Genomic DNA, 15,043 nt, shown 5'->3' on the forward strand with positions numbered 1-15,043 from the left:
TCAGGAAATGACAGATGCTGGCGAGGATGTGGAAAAAGAGGAACCCTCCTACATTGTTGGTGGGAATGCAAGCTGATGCAACCACTCTGGAAAACAGCATGGAGGTTCCTCAAAAAGTTGAAAATAGAGCTACTCTATGACCTAGCAATTGCACTACTGGTTATTTACCCTAAAGATACAAACGTTGTGATCTAAAGGGGCACATGCACCCGAATGTTTATAGCAGCAATGTCCACAATACCCAAAAAATGGAAAGAACCTAGATATCCATCAACAGATGAATGGATAAAGAAGAGGTGGTATATATATACAATGGAATACTATGCAGTCATCAAAAGAAATGAAATCTTGCCATTTGTGATGATGTGGTTGGAACTAAATGGTATTATGCTTGGCGAAATAAGTCAAGTGGAGAAAGACAACTATCATATGATTTCCCTGATATGAGGAAGTGGAGATGCAATGTAGGGGGCTTGGGGGGTGTAGGAAAAGAATAAATGAAACAAGATGGGATCGGGAGGGAGGCAAACCATAAGAGACTCAATCTCACAAAACAAACTGAGGGTTGCTGGGGGGAGTGGGGTTGAGAGAGGGTGGTGGGGTTATGGACATTGGGGAGGGTATGTGCTATGGTGAGTGCTGTGAAGTATGTAAAGCAATTCACAGTACCTCTGGGGATAAAAATACATTATATATTTATAAAAAATTTAAAAAACTAATTAAAAAATTTAGAATTGTATTTGTTTCAGATGTAGGGTTTAATGATTTGTCAGTTGCATAGAATACCGAGTGTTTATTACATCACATGCCCTTCTTAATGCCCATCACCCAGTTACCCCATTCTCCCTGCACCTCTCCTCCAGAAAACCTTGGTTTTTTTCCCTAGAGTTAAGAATTCTTATTCTTTGTCTCTCTCTCTGATATTGTCTTATTTTATTCTTCTTTCCCTTCCTCTATGTTCATCTGTTTTGTTTCTTAAATTCCACATGAGTGAAATCATATGGTATTTGCCTTTCTCTGACTGCCTCATTTCGTTTAACATAATACCCTCTAGTCCCATTCACATCCTCACAAATGGCAAGATTTCATTCTTTTTGATAGCTGAGTAATATTCCATTGTACATATACACACCACATCTTCTTTATCCATTTATCCGTTGAAGGGCATCTCATCTCTTTCCATAGTTTGGCTATTGTGGATATTGCTGCTGTAAACATTGGAGTGCAAATGCCCCTTCGAATCACTGTTTGTACCCCTTGGGTAAATCCCTAGTAGTGCAATTGCTGGGAACCTTCCTACTGTTTTCCAGAGTGGCTGCACCAGTTTGCATTCCCACCAACAGTGTGAGAGTGTTCCCCTTTCTCCAAATCCTTGCCAACATTCGTTGTTTCCCAACTTGTTCATTTGCCAGTTATGACTAGTCTGAGGTGGTATCTCATTGTGTGTTTGATCTGTGTTTCCCTGATGCCAAATGATGTTGAGCATTTTCTCATATTTCTGCTGACCATTTGTATGTCTTCTTTGGAGAAATGTCTGTTCATGTCTTCTGCCATTTGTTGAATCTTTTTTTTTTTTCTTTTTTGGATGTTGAGTTTGATAAGTTCTTTTTTTAAAAAAGATATTTATTATTTATTTATTGCAATAAGGCAAGAATGAGAGAGATAGAGCACACAAGCAGGGGGATCAGCAGGCAGAGTGTGAAGCAGGCTCTTCATTGAGCAGGGAGTCTGATGTGGGGCTTGATCCTGGGATTCCAGAATCATGACCTGAGCCAAAGACAGACACTTAACTGACTGAGTGAATCAGGCATCCTGAGTTTGATAAGTTCTTTATAGATTTTGGATACTAGCCCTTTATCTGATAAGATATTTGCAAATATCTTCTACCATTCCATAGGCTGTCCTTTAGTTTTTTTGACTATTTCCATAACTGTGCAAAAGCTTTTTATTTTGATGAAGTCCCAATAGTTCATTTTTGTTTTTGTTTCCATTGGCTTCAGAGACATGTATAGCAAGAATTTGTTGTGGCCAAGATGACAAGTTGCTTCCTGTGTTCTCCTCTAGGATTTTGATGGATTCCTTTCTCACATTTAGGTCTTCATACATTTTGAGTTTATTTTTGTGTATGGTATAAGAAAATGGTCCAGCTTCATTCTTCTGTATGTGACTGTCCAATATTCCCAACACCATTTGTTGAAGAGACTGTGTTTTCCCCATTGGATATTCTTTACTACTTTGTCAAAGATTAGTTGACCATTGAGTTAAGAGTCCACTTCTCAGCTCTCTATTCTGTTCCATTGATCTATATGTCTGTTTTTGTGCCAGTACCATACTGTGATGGTTACAGCTTTGGAATAGAGCTTGAAGTCTGGAATGATGATACTTCTGGCTTTGGTTTACCTTTTCAACATTCCGTTAGCTATTTGGGGTCTTTTCTGGTTCTGTACAGATTTTTGGATTATTTATTCCAGCTCTGTGAAAAATGTTGATGGTATTTTGATAGTGATTGAATTGAATGTGTAGATTGCTTTGGATAGCATAGACAGTTTAACAGTATTTGTTCTTTCAATCCATGAGCATGGAATACTTTTCTATTACTATGTATCTTCCTCAATTTCTTTCATAAGTATTCTATAGTTTTCAGAGTACAGATCCTGTATCTATTTGTTTAGGTTTGTTCCTACGTATCTTATGGTTTTTGTTGTAATTGTTAAAAGGATCAATTCTTTGATTTCTTTTTCTTCTGCTTCATTTTAAGTGCATAGAAATGCAACTGATTTCAGGGCATTGATTTTACATACTGCCACATTGCTGAATTCCTGTATCAGTTCTAGCAATTTTGGGGTGGAGTCTTTTGGGTTTTCCACATGCAGTATCATGTCATCTGCAAAGATTGAAAGTTTGACTTCTTTGCCAATTTGGATGCTTTTAACTTCTTTTTGTCGCTTTATTGCTGAGGCTAGGACTTCTAGTACTATGTTGAACAACAGTGGTGAGAATGGACATCCCTGTCGTGTTCCTAACCTTAGGGGAAAAGCTCTTAGGTTTACCCTGATGAGGGTGATATTCACTGTGAGTTTTTTGTAGGTGGCTTTTATGATATTAAGGTATGTTCCCTCGATCCCTACATGGTGGAGAGTTTTAATCAGGAAAGGTTGCTGTATTTTGCAAAATGCTTTTTATGCATCTATTGACAGGATTATATAGGTTTTTTATCAATCACATTAAATCAATCACATCAATTGATTTGCCAATGCTGAACTATTCTTGCAGCCCAGGGGGAAAAAAAATTCCACTTGGTCCTGGTGAATAATCCTTTTAATGTATTGTTGGATCCTATTAGTTAATGTCATCAGGGATATTGGTCTATAATTCTTTCTGGTGGGGTCTTTGTCTGGTTTTTGGACCAAGGTAATGTGTGCTTCATAGAATGACTTTGGAAGTTTTCCTTCCATTTCTATTTTTAGAAACAGTTTTAGAAGAATAGGTATTAATTCTTTTTTAAATGTTTAGTAGAGGGACACCTGTGTGGCTCAGTGGGGTAAGCATCTGCCTTCAGCTCAGATCATGATCCCATGAGACCCTCATCAGGCTCCTTGTTCAGTAAGGACTACATCTTCCTTATCCATTCGTCTGTTGAAGGGCATCTTGGTTCTTTCCACAGTTTGGCGGCCGTGGCCATTGATGCTATAAACATTGGGGTACAGATGGCCCTTCTTTTCACTAAATCTGTATCTTTGGGGTAAATACCCAGTAGTGCAATCTCAGGGTCATAGGGAAGATCTATTTTTAATTTCTTAAGGAATCTCCACACTGTTCTTCAAAGTGGCTGCACCAACTTGCATTCCCACCAACAGTGTAAGAGGGTTGCCCTTTCTCCAGATCCTCTCCAACACATGCTGTCTCCTGTCTTGCTAATTTCGACCATTCTAATTGGTGTAAGGTGGTATCTCAATGTGGTTTTAATTTGAATCTCCCTGAGGGCTAGTGATGATTAACATTTTTTCATGTGTCTAATAGCCATTTGTATGTCTTCATTGGAGAAGTGTCTGTTCATATCTTCTGCCCATTTTTTGATATGATTGTCTGTTTGTATGTGTTGAGTTTCAGGAATTCTTTATAGATCCTGGATATCAACCTTTTGTCTGTACTGTCATTTGCAAATATCTTCTCCCATTCCGTGGGTTGCCTCTTTGTTTTGTTGACTGTTTCCTTTGCTGTGCAGAAGTTTTTGATTTTGATGAAGTCCCAAAAGTTCATCTTTGCCTTTGTTTTCTTTGCCTTTGGAGACACATCTTGAAAGAAGTTGCTGTGGTTGATATTGAAGAGGTTACTGCCTATATTCTCCTCTAGGGTTCTGATAGATTCCTGTCTCACGTTGATGTCTTTTATCCATTTTGAGTTGATCTTTGTGTACAGTGCAAGAGAATGGTAGAGTTTCATTCTTCTACATATAGCTGTCCAGTTTTCCCAGCACCATTTATTGAAGAGACTGTCTTTTTTCCACCGTATATTTTTTCCTGTTTTGTCGAAGATTAATTGACCATAGACTTGACGGTTCATATCTGGGCTCTCTACTCTGTTCCACTGGTCTATGTGTCTGTTCTTATGGCAGTACCATGCTGCCTTGGTGATCACAGCTTTGTAGTAAAGCTTGAAATCAGGTAACATGATGCCCCCAGTTTTGTTTTTGTTTTTCAACATTTCCTTAGCGATTCAGGATCTCTTCTGATTCCATACAAATTTTAGGATTATTTGCTCCAGCTCTTTGAAAAATATCGGTGGAATTTTGATTGGAATGGCATTAAAAGTATAGATTGCTCTAGGCAGTATAGACATTTTAACAATGTTTATTCTTCCAATCTAAGAGCATGGTATAGTCTTCCATCTTTTTTGTGTCTTCTTCAATTTCTTTCATGAGTGTTCTTCAATTTCTTTCATTGGTTAGGTTTGTTCCGAGTTATCTTATGGCTCTTGGTGCTATAGTAAATGGAATAGATTCTCTAATTTCCCTTTCTGTATTTTCATTGTTAGTGTATAAGAAAGCCACTGATTTCTGTACATTGACTTTGTATCCTGTCACATTTCCAGCTTCCTTTTGATGTCCATTAGCATGACTGTCTTGCTGGATAAAGTACTCTTGGCTGTGCATTTTTTCCATTTAACACAATGATTGTATCATGCAGTCCTTTCTGGTCTGCCACGTCTTTGTGGGCTCATCTGCTGCCTGACTTACGTTTCTACACTTGTAGGTTAAGTAACTCTTTTCCTATGCTACTTTCAAGATTTTCTTCTTATCTCTGAAATGTGCAAGCTTCACTATTATATGTCAAGGTATTGACCTATTTTTATTGAATTTGAGGGGAGCTCTCTGTGTCTCCTGGATTTGAATGCCTGTTTCCTTCCCCAGATTAGGGAAGTTCTTAGTTGTAATTTGTTCAAATATACCTTGTGCCCCTTTCTTTCACTCCTCTTCTTCTGGGACCCCATTATTCAAACGTTATTGGGGTGCCTGCGTGGCTCAGTGGGTTAGGCCTCTGCCTTTGGCTCAGGTCATGATCTCAGAGTCCTGGGATGGAGCCCACATCAGGCTTTCTGCTCAGCAGGGAGCCTGTTTTCCCCTCTCTCTGCCTGGCTCTACCTACTTGCAATCTCTCTCTCTCTGTCAAATAAATAAACAAAATCTTTAAAAACAAACAAACAAACAAACAAACAAAAGGAGTATTATTTTGCTTTATGATGCTTCTCATTTCATGAATTTTTCCTTCATGATCCAGGAGTTAATTTTCTCTCTTTTTCTAAGCTTCCTTATTCTTCACCTTTTTCTGTTCTATATCACTGACTCTCTTCTGCCTCATTTATCTGAGCAGTTCGAGCCCACATTTTTGATGGCATCTCAGTAACAACCTTTTTTTATTTAGGCCTGATTAGAGTTTAATTCCTTTATTTCTTCAGTAAGGAATTCTCTAGTGTCTTCTCCCCCCCCTTTTTTTTCCAAGCCAACCTAGTATCTTTATAATTGTTGTTTTGAATTCTAGTTCCAACATCTTACTTATGTCCACATAGATTAAATCTCTGGCAGTGAGTACTGCCTCTTGCTCTTTCTTTTGGTGTGAATTTCTCCATCTCAACATTATGTCTGGAAAAGAATAGATGAAAGAGAAAGAAAAGACAGAAAATGGCAACAACACCACCAGAAAAATACAAACTAAACAAAGGAGAAGAAAACAGAAAGAAACCAAAATAAGAAAAAGTCAATCAAGAAGTAAAAGCAGAACAAAACAATAAACTAGATCCTGGGTATATTTCTATCTGTTTGCTAAAAGAAACTAGATCCCAAAGTAGGAAAGAAAGAAAAACTTATATATATATACAACAAGAAAATAAAATACAATGAAAGGAAATGATACATATATTTAATATATATAAAAATAAAAAGTCAAAAGAAGTAAAAAAAAAGAGTTGATAAATATGAAAATAGCTGAAAAAATAAAAAGATGAAAGAATAATATAAAAACTCATGAATGCTCTATACTGTTTTCCTCAAGAGCTGAAGTGTTGCAGTTCTCTATGATTGGTAAACTTGGCATTAGCTAGTTGCTCCTGCTGGTCTTCTGGGGGAGGGGCCTGTTGTACTGGTTCTCAGGTATCTTTGCGCTGGTGGAATCGCACCTCACCCCCTTGCCAGGGTGCTGAGCTCAGTGTAAGTGGCTCTGAAGTGCACTATGTGGCTCTGTTTTGTTCATTGAAGGCTTCTAGCCCCCATTGTGGAGGGGATAAAAATGCCCCCCCACTCTTCAGTGAATCCTCACAGAAAAAGCAGTCAGTCACTCTTATCTCCCTGGTTTCTGCTCAAATGCTATGTTCACCCAGCTTGTGACCACATCTTTTTATCTCAGGCATGCAACCCAAACTTTATGGACACCTGTAGCACAAAATTGCACTATTGCTCCCAAGGGAGAGAGGAGTATCTCAACTCGTTTCTGCCTTTTGCTGGGCCCCCACCCAAGAAGAGTTGCATGACCCTGTAGCAGTTTGTGGCTTATGGAAACATTGATTAGAAAGTCAGGGCCCAGAATGGCTGCTTTCAGCTGACTTCCTTGCTCTGATACTTGGGAACTCTGCCACACTCATGCACCCCACTTCTTTTTGTCATCCTGATGATCTTGAGACCATGAAACCTGGGATTCTGCCCTGCTTTGCCACCAGAACACATTTAAGCCAAGGATGTCCTCAACTGTAGCAGACTTCCAAATGTTATGATTTTGCACCGTACTTCTCATACTTTCCATTAGTCCGCTTAAGATCTCCCTCCCTTTCATGGGTTATCTTCCAATATATTACCCCATATTCACATCTCTGCACCTCCTACCTTACAAAAAGTGGTTTCTTTTCTATTTGTAGAATGTCAGAATTTTTTCCCCATCAGATCTCCCCTTACTTCTCCACCATCTTAACTCCTACCCCTAAAGAGCCTATATTATTTTTAATAGACCCCTTTATTTGAGGGTTTGCTAAGACCATTTAGTGTCCCAAAGAGGATCTCACTCAGCACTTAGTTTCAGGCTGATTGGAAGTTAGACCCTCAGGCAGCAGCTTTTAAGGAATGCAAATATACAGTCTTGTATATAAGCATAAGCCCACTGGGCTCTCTAGCTGGGTGATTTGAAGGTGTCCATTAGGCAACAGTCATAAAAATCAGTGTATAAGCTCCTTTCTGGAAGACGCCAGTGAGTTGATGCAATGTAGTTGAAGAGTAAAATGATGGCATCTCAAAGTTTATGTTCCCTGAAAGTACTTCCATAGCTTCTAGATGTACACCAAACCTGCTCCTGAGGCCAAGATTAGCAAGTATGCCTCTTTTGTAGAAAGGCTGAGGATGTTTCAGTTCTATCTGTTCAGTGCCTTGGAGTGGTAGTCTGCCAATAAATCAATCTCTGATTGTTACAGTCCCATGGGACTGAAGAATGAAAACTCCTCTGGCCTCTAGACCACAGTGATCAAGCGGTGGCTGCTGATCCCTGGTGGCAGCTGCAAAAACTGGGGCACCAGACATGCATAAAAATGTCATCTCTGAGAGTTACTGATGCTCTGGAGCATGGTAGAGGGATAGGGCAAAGATGGCACCCACTGGTTGGAACAAAACAAGGTGGAGTGCAAAAATGGCACTCATTAAAAAAGGAGGGAAAAAAAGAAAATAAAAAAATTATAAAATGGAATTAAACAAAGAAAAAAAGAAAGTGGGTGGAATATAGTGCCCACTGGCTTTAGCAAGCCAGAAAGAGAGCAGAAAGCCTGTTCCTACCAGCCTCCATTATTAGATATTTTCCCAGAAGTCCCCTTCCACTCAAAGCAGTGCTTTAAAATTAGAAAATGAATCTTTTCACATAATTTCTGTGTGCTTTTCAAAGGGCTTCTTCTGCACTATGCCATGGAGTAGGTGAGTCTGCATGTGAGCACTTTAAAAGCCATTCCTAGACTTCAGCCACATTGGTCTTCAAAACCAGATGTTTTGGGGGCTTTGCTGTCAATTGGTGGTCCTAAAAGTTGGTTTCCCAATGTGAGTACAAATCTTTACTCCTCAGGGAGAAGCTTCAAGTTGTAAATTCCTTCATGATTGTGGGTCATCATGCCGGGGGTGGGATTTTTGGCTAAATTGTGTCTTAGCTTTCCCTACTCACTTTGATGTGGTTTCCCTCCTGCTTTCCTGATGTAAAGAGGTCACCTGCTTTTATTTATTTTTTTCCCTGAGGAAATTGTTCCATATATAGCTGTAGATTTGATATATTAGTGGAAGAAGATGAGTTCAGGATCTTCCTAATTCATCATCGAACAAGAACCCTAAAGTCACTTTTATTATATTTATAGAATATTTTAAAATAATTTTAAGATAATTTGAGGTGAAATTCACAAACAACCATTAAATTAGTTCTTTTATTTCTTTTCATTTTATTTAAAATTAGTCACTCTAAAGTGATTTCAGTGGCATTTAGTACATTCACAATGCCGTGCAACCACCATCTCTATCTAGTTGTGAAACATTACTGCAACTCCAAAGTAAAATCCCTTACTCACCTCTTTTTTCTCAAATTCTGGAAACCACCAATCTGCATTCTATCTCTACAAATTTATATATTCTGAATATTTCATAAAATTGGAATATATTATGTGAATTTTTGTGTTGGATTCTTTCACTTAGCATATTTTTGATATTCATGTTTTTGGAACATATATTGGTACTTTACTCCTTTTTAATGGATATATATATATGTGTATATATATAATGGATATATATATATATATATATATATATATATACACACACAAAGTATGATATATATCATACTTTGTTTATCCATTCATCTGCTGATAGACATTGGATTGCTTTCCCCTTTGGGCTATTGTGAATTGTGCTGCTATAAACATTGTGTGTAAACATTTGTTTGAATCCTTGTTTCCAATTCTTTTGGTTATATGCCAACAAGTAGAATTGTAGGGTCATAGGTAATTCTGTGTGAAACTTTTTGAGGAGCTATCAAACTATTCAGCATAACAGTTGAACCATTTTATATTCTTAATATCCATGTATAAGGGTTCTAATTTCTTCACATTCTCACCAATACTTATTATTTTCCATTGTTTTGACAGTAACTATCTTAGTGAGTGTGAAGTAGTGCCTCATTGTGGTTTTGATTTTCATTTCCTTAGTGATTAATAATGTTGAGTATCTTTTCATGTGCTTGTCATTTGTATACCTTCTTTTGAGGAATGTCCAAGATTTTGTCAATTTTTTAGGTTGGGTTGACCTTTTGTTGTCGAATTGTAGGAGTTCCTTTATTTTGTATATTAGACTCTTATTAGATATCTGATTTTAAATATTATCTACCATTGTGTAGGTTGTCTTTCTTACTTTGTTGATTATTCCCTCAGTGCACAAAAAGTTTTAATTTTGATGCAGTCTAATTTATCTTTTGTTTCTTTTGGGGCTTTTTTTTTATAATTTTTTATTTTTTATAAACATATATTTTTATCCCCAGGGGTACAGGTCTGTGAATCACCAGGTTTACACACTTCACAGCACTCACCAAAGCACATACCCTCCCCAATGTCCATAATCCCACCCCCTTCTCCCAAACCCCCTCCCCCCAGCAACCCTCAGCGCTCTGCTCGCACTGTCGTGGGGCTTTTTTTTTTTTTTTTTTTTTTGGTCATATCTAAGAATCTATTGTTAATCCAAGTTCTGGAAATTCACCTTGTGTTTTTCTCCAAGACTTTGATGACTTTAGGTCTTACATTTTGACCATTAATCTTATGTTAATGTTTGAATATGATGTAAGATAGATGTCCAACTTCATTCTTTCACAGGGCAAAATTCAGTTGTTCCACCATTATTTATCAAAATGACTATATTCCTGAGGAGTGGCAATATGGCAGAGAAGTAGGAGATGCTGTTCCAGCCAGTCCCCTAAAGTGAGCTAAATATCTACCAGAACACTCTGAACACCCATGAAATCAGCTTGAGATGTAGGATTATACACTTCTGGATCTCTACAGGGGCAGAAGACACCAGTGGAGAGGTAAAGTGGAGTGGAAATGTATGAACTGATATCAGAAGATAAATAGAAGGGAGAGGGAGCCACAAGAAGTGACCCACTGGAAAGTCATACCCCAATATGAAAGTGCCCTGTGGTTGGGGACCAGCATTAACTTGGAGTCTGGTTAAAAGCACTCAAAAAGAGCAAAAGATCTTAAGGGGCAACTGGTGGAATCAGGTGGTCACAGGCAGGGGCCTAAGCCCACATTTCCAGCACTATCACACTGTGTGACCACCTTTGCCATAGAGTCTGGTGGGGCCTCCAGACCATGGTCCCTGCACCATGGCTTTCTGTTGCTTGCACCACCACTTGACTGGGTGCACTCCTGCCCACATATGAGAAAGCCTGGTGTGGGTGCCAGCCAGTGGTCTCTAGGACTGCAGCCTTTTGTGACTGGATGTGGGGTCTGAATATTCCCAGCCCATGCCTGAGAGAACCAAGCATGGTTCTGGTCAGGATAACTTGACCAGCAATCTTCCATGACCTACATGACCACTGGGTCTGAGTGTACTTGGCCTTGGGCCTGGAAACTCCACAGCAGTCCTGGCAAAGGCAGCCACCAGAAGCGGGCTCCCTGGACCATACTGCTTGTGGTTTTAGTGGCATGGGGATGGTGCAGAGACAAGTGGGGGCCTTGGGTGACCACTGGGATGGTGGCTGGGCGTGCACACCACCTGTGGGTGATTGTGCTGTTCAGCGGAGTTTGCAGAGGGGGAATCTGTATTTTCCAGACCACAGGGGCAGTCTGTGGCTTCTCTCTGAGATGGAGGTCTGGATACAGATGGATTCTTTGTTTGCTCTGACCCTCTGAAAAGCTGCAAAAAGCTGCCAAAGAATAAAAACTTCCAGAGAACAAAAGCCTGAAAAAGCTGTTTCCACAGAGTCCAGCCCCTTGATAACACAGAGGGCTACTCAACCCAAGCAAGACTGATGGGAGAACAATGCAGCTGGCCCAGCCCCCAGAAGGCAAGCCAAAAAAATGAGAGGACAACCACCACAGGGTCCCCATAAAACTGTAAAACCCCAACATCAGGGGAAAACAATCTATTAAGCTCCTGGTATTGCCCTAAAACCTGTATATTTCATAGATACAACTTTTTAAAGAAATTTCTTTTAAATGTTTAGCCTACTTATCATTACAACTAGAGATTTAATACAACATATTCCATAATATTTCATCTTGAATTTTTTTCATACATATACCTGTTTCTTTTTCTTTTTCTTTTTTAAGTATACATATAGATATAAGCCTCAAGGTAATATTTTTTCCCTATACAATCCTACCCTTATATATAAACCAGTTTTAATTTCACTGTATCTCTGGAAAGTTGAGTCCTTTAATAAAGATATCAAGATACACCCAGGAAGAACCAAAATAACCTTCCTCACCCACTTCGAGAATTTATAACCATCCTCCTATCTTATTATTCTGTCAATGTTTCTGTGTATTTGTTTTTGCTCTGGTATTAGATAAATCTTATTCTTGGGGTTATTTTGGCCGGGTTCTTCTTTTTTTTTTTTTTTTTTTTTTTCTTCTCATTTACTTTGTCAGTCTTTTTGTTAGTTTGATTTTGTTTATATGCATTATAAATCTTATTTTTGAGGCTTATTTTGGCTAGGTTTTCTTTCTTCCCCCTCTTTTTCTCTTTTTTTCTTTTTCTTTCTTTTTGGTGGTGACTTCTGATAACTCCAAAACATTCCAGGCTGCACCTTGCCTGGATCATGGTTGATATATTCAGCTATACATCCTCTCAACCACCTCTCACCAAAATGACTAGGAGAAGGAACACCCAACAGAGGAAAATTTCAGAGACTGTGTCCTCTGCCACAGAACTATTGGATATGGACATGAACGTATATTGGAAAGGGATTTCAGAATAACAATTATTCGGGCAATGCTAAGTTGGAGAAAACCATTAGTGACAACATGGACTCTCTAAGGGTGGAAGTAAGAAGTAATTTCTGCCACCTGGTAGAATTTAAAAATGCTATCAATGAGATCCAATCTTATCTAAATTCTCTAATAGCTAGGGTAGCCAAAGTAGAAGATAGAATTAGTGATCTAGAGGACAAACTTATAGAGAAGAAAGATCAGGAGGAGGCCTGGAACAAACAGCTTAGAAGCCATGAACACAGAATTAGGGAAATAAATGATGCCATGAAACTTTCCAATGTCAGAATTATCAGGATCCCTGAGGGAGTGGAGAAAGAAAGAAGACTAAAAGATATAGTAGAATGAATTCTGGATGAAAATTTCCTCAGTCTGGGGGAATGTAACAACTGTTCCTGTCCTAGAGACAGAAAGGACACTTACCTGGATCAATGAATATAGAAAGATCGCCAGGAACTTAATTGTGAAATTCAAAAATCATAATTTAGGACAAGAGGTCCTTTGGGCAGCTATGGGGATAAGATTCCTTTCTTACAGAGGAAGGTCCATCAGAAGAATGTCAGACCTGTTCACAGAAACCTGGCAAGCCAGAAAGGGCTGGCAAGACACTTTCAGGGCACTAAGTGAGAAGGACATGCAGCCAAGAATACTTTATTCTGCAAGACTGACATTCAAAATAGATGGAGAGATAAGGAGCTTCCAAGACCAACAAGGTTTAAAAGAGTATATGACCACCAAGCCGGCACTACAAGAAATATTAAGGGGCATTCTATGAAAGAAGAAAGAACCCAAGAGTGACATAGAACAGAAGTTTACAGAGACAATCTATAGAAACAAGGACTTCATAGGCAACATGATGACAATAAAAGCTTATCTTTCAATAATCACTCTCAATGTGAATGGTCTAAATGCTTCCATAAAATAAAACAGGGTTGAAGACTGGATAAAATGACAGATTCCATCCATATGCTGTCTACAAGAGACTCATTTGGAACCCAAAGTTACATCCAGACTGAAAGTGAGGGGATGGAGAACCATCTTTCATGCCAATGGGCCTCAAAAGAAAGCTGGGGTTGCAATTCTTATATCAGATAAATTAGATTTTAAGCTAAAGACTGTAGCCAGAGAAAAAGGACACTACAGCATTCTTAAAGGGTCTATCTACCAAAAACATCTAACAGTGGTAAATATTTATGCCCCCAATATGGGAGCAGCCAACTACATAAGCCAAATGTTAACCAAAATAAAGAGTCATATTGATATAAATACATTAATAGTAGGGAATCTTAACACACCACTCTCAGTAACAGACAGATCATCCAAGAAGAAAATCAATAAAGAAAGAGGAACTTTGAATGACCCTTTGGATCAGATGGACCTCATAGATATATACAGAACATTGTACCTTAAAAGAACAGAATACTCATTCTTCTCCAGTGCACATGGAACTTTCTCCAGAGTAGACCACATACTGGGTCACAAATTAGGGCTCAATTGATACCAAAAGATTGATATTATTCCTTGTATAGTCCCAGACCACAATGCTTTGAAACTGGAACTCAACCACAAGAAAAAGTTTGAAAGGAATTCAAACACCTGGAAGCTAATGACCAACCTGCTCAACAATGTCTAGATCAACCAGAAATCAAAGAAGAACTTAAAGAATTCATGGAAACCAATGAGAATGAAGACACAAGGGTCCAAAACCTATGGGGTATGGCAAATCCGGTCCTAAGGGGGAAATACATAACCATCCAAGCCTCCCTAAAAAAAAAAAAAGAAAAAAGAAAAGAAAAAAGAAAAATCCAGAATACACCAGCTCTTTTTACACCTTTAAGAACTGGGAAATCAACAACAACTTAAGCCAACCCCATGCACAAGAAGGAAAATAATGAAGATTAGAACAGAGATCAATAAGTTAGAAACTAGAAGTACAGTAGAATACATTAATGAAACTAGGAGTTGTTTCTTTGAAAGAATAAGATTGATAAACCACTGTCCAAACTAATCTAAATGAAAAGATAGAGGACCCAAATTAATAAAATTTTGAATGAAAAGTGAGAGATCATGACTAACACCAAGGAAATAGAAGCAATCATCAGAAAGTATTATGAACAGTTATATGCCAATAAGTTAGGCCATATAGAAAAAATGGATGCATTCCTGGAGAACTATAAACTTCCAAGACTGAAACAGGAAGACACTGACAATCTGAAGAGGCCAACACTTAGTAATGAGATTGAAGCAGTGATCCAAAACCTCCCAAAAAACAAGAGCCCAGGACCCTGAAGGATTCCCTGGGGAATTCTACCAAACAATTAAAGAAGAAATAATACTTATTCTTCTGAAGCTGTTCCAAATAAAAGAAACAGAAGAAAAACTTCCAGACTCTTTCTATGAAGCCAGCATTACCCTGATCCCCAAACCAGACAAAGATCCCATCAAAAAGGAGAATTTCAGACCAATATCCCTGATGAATTTGGATGCTAATATTCTCAACAAGATCCTAGCAAATAGGATCCAACAGCACATTAAAAAGATTATCTACCATGACCAG

Source organism: Mustela lutreola, chromosome 2 (assembly GCF_030435805.1).
Source record: "Mustela lutreola isolate mMusLut2 chromosome 2, mMusLut2.pri, whole genome shotgun sequence".
NCBI lineage: Eukaryota > Metazoa > Chordata > Mammalia > Carnivora > Mustelidae > Mustela > Mustela lutreola.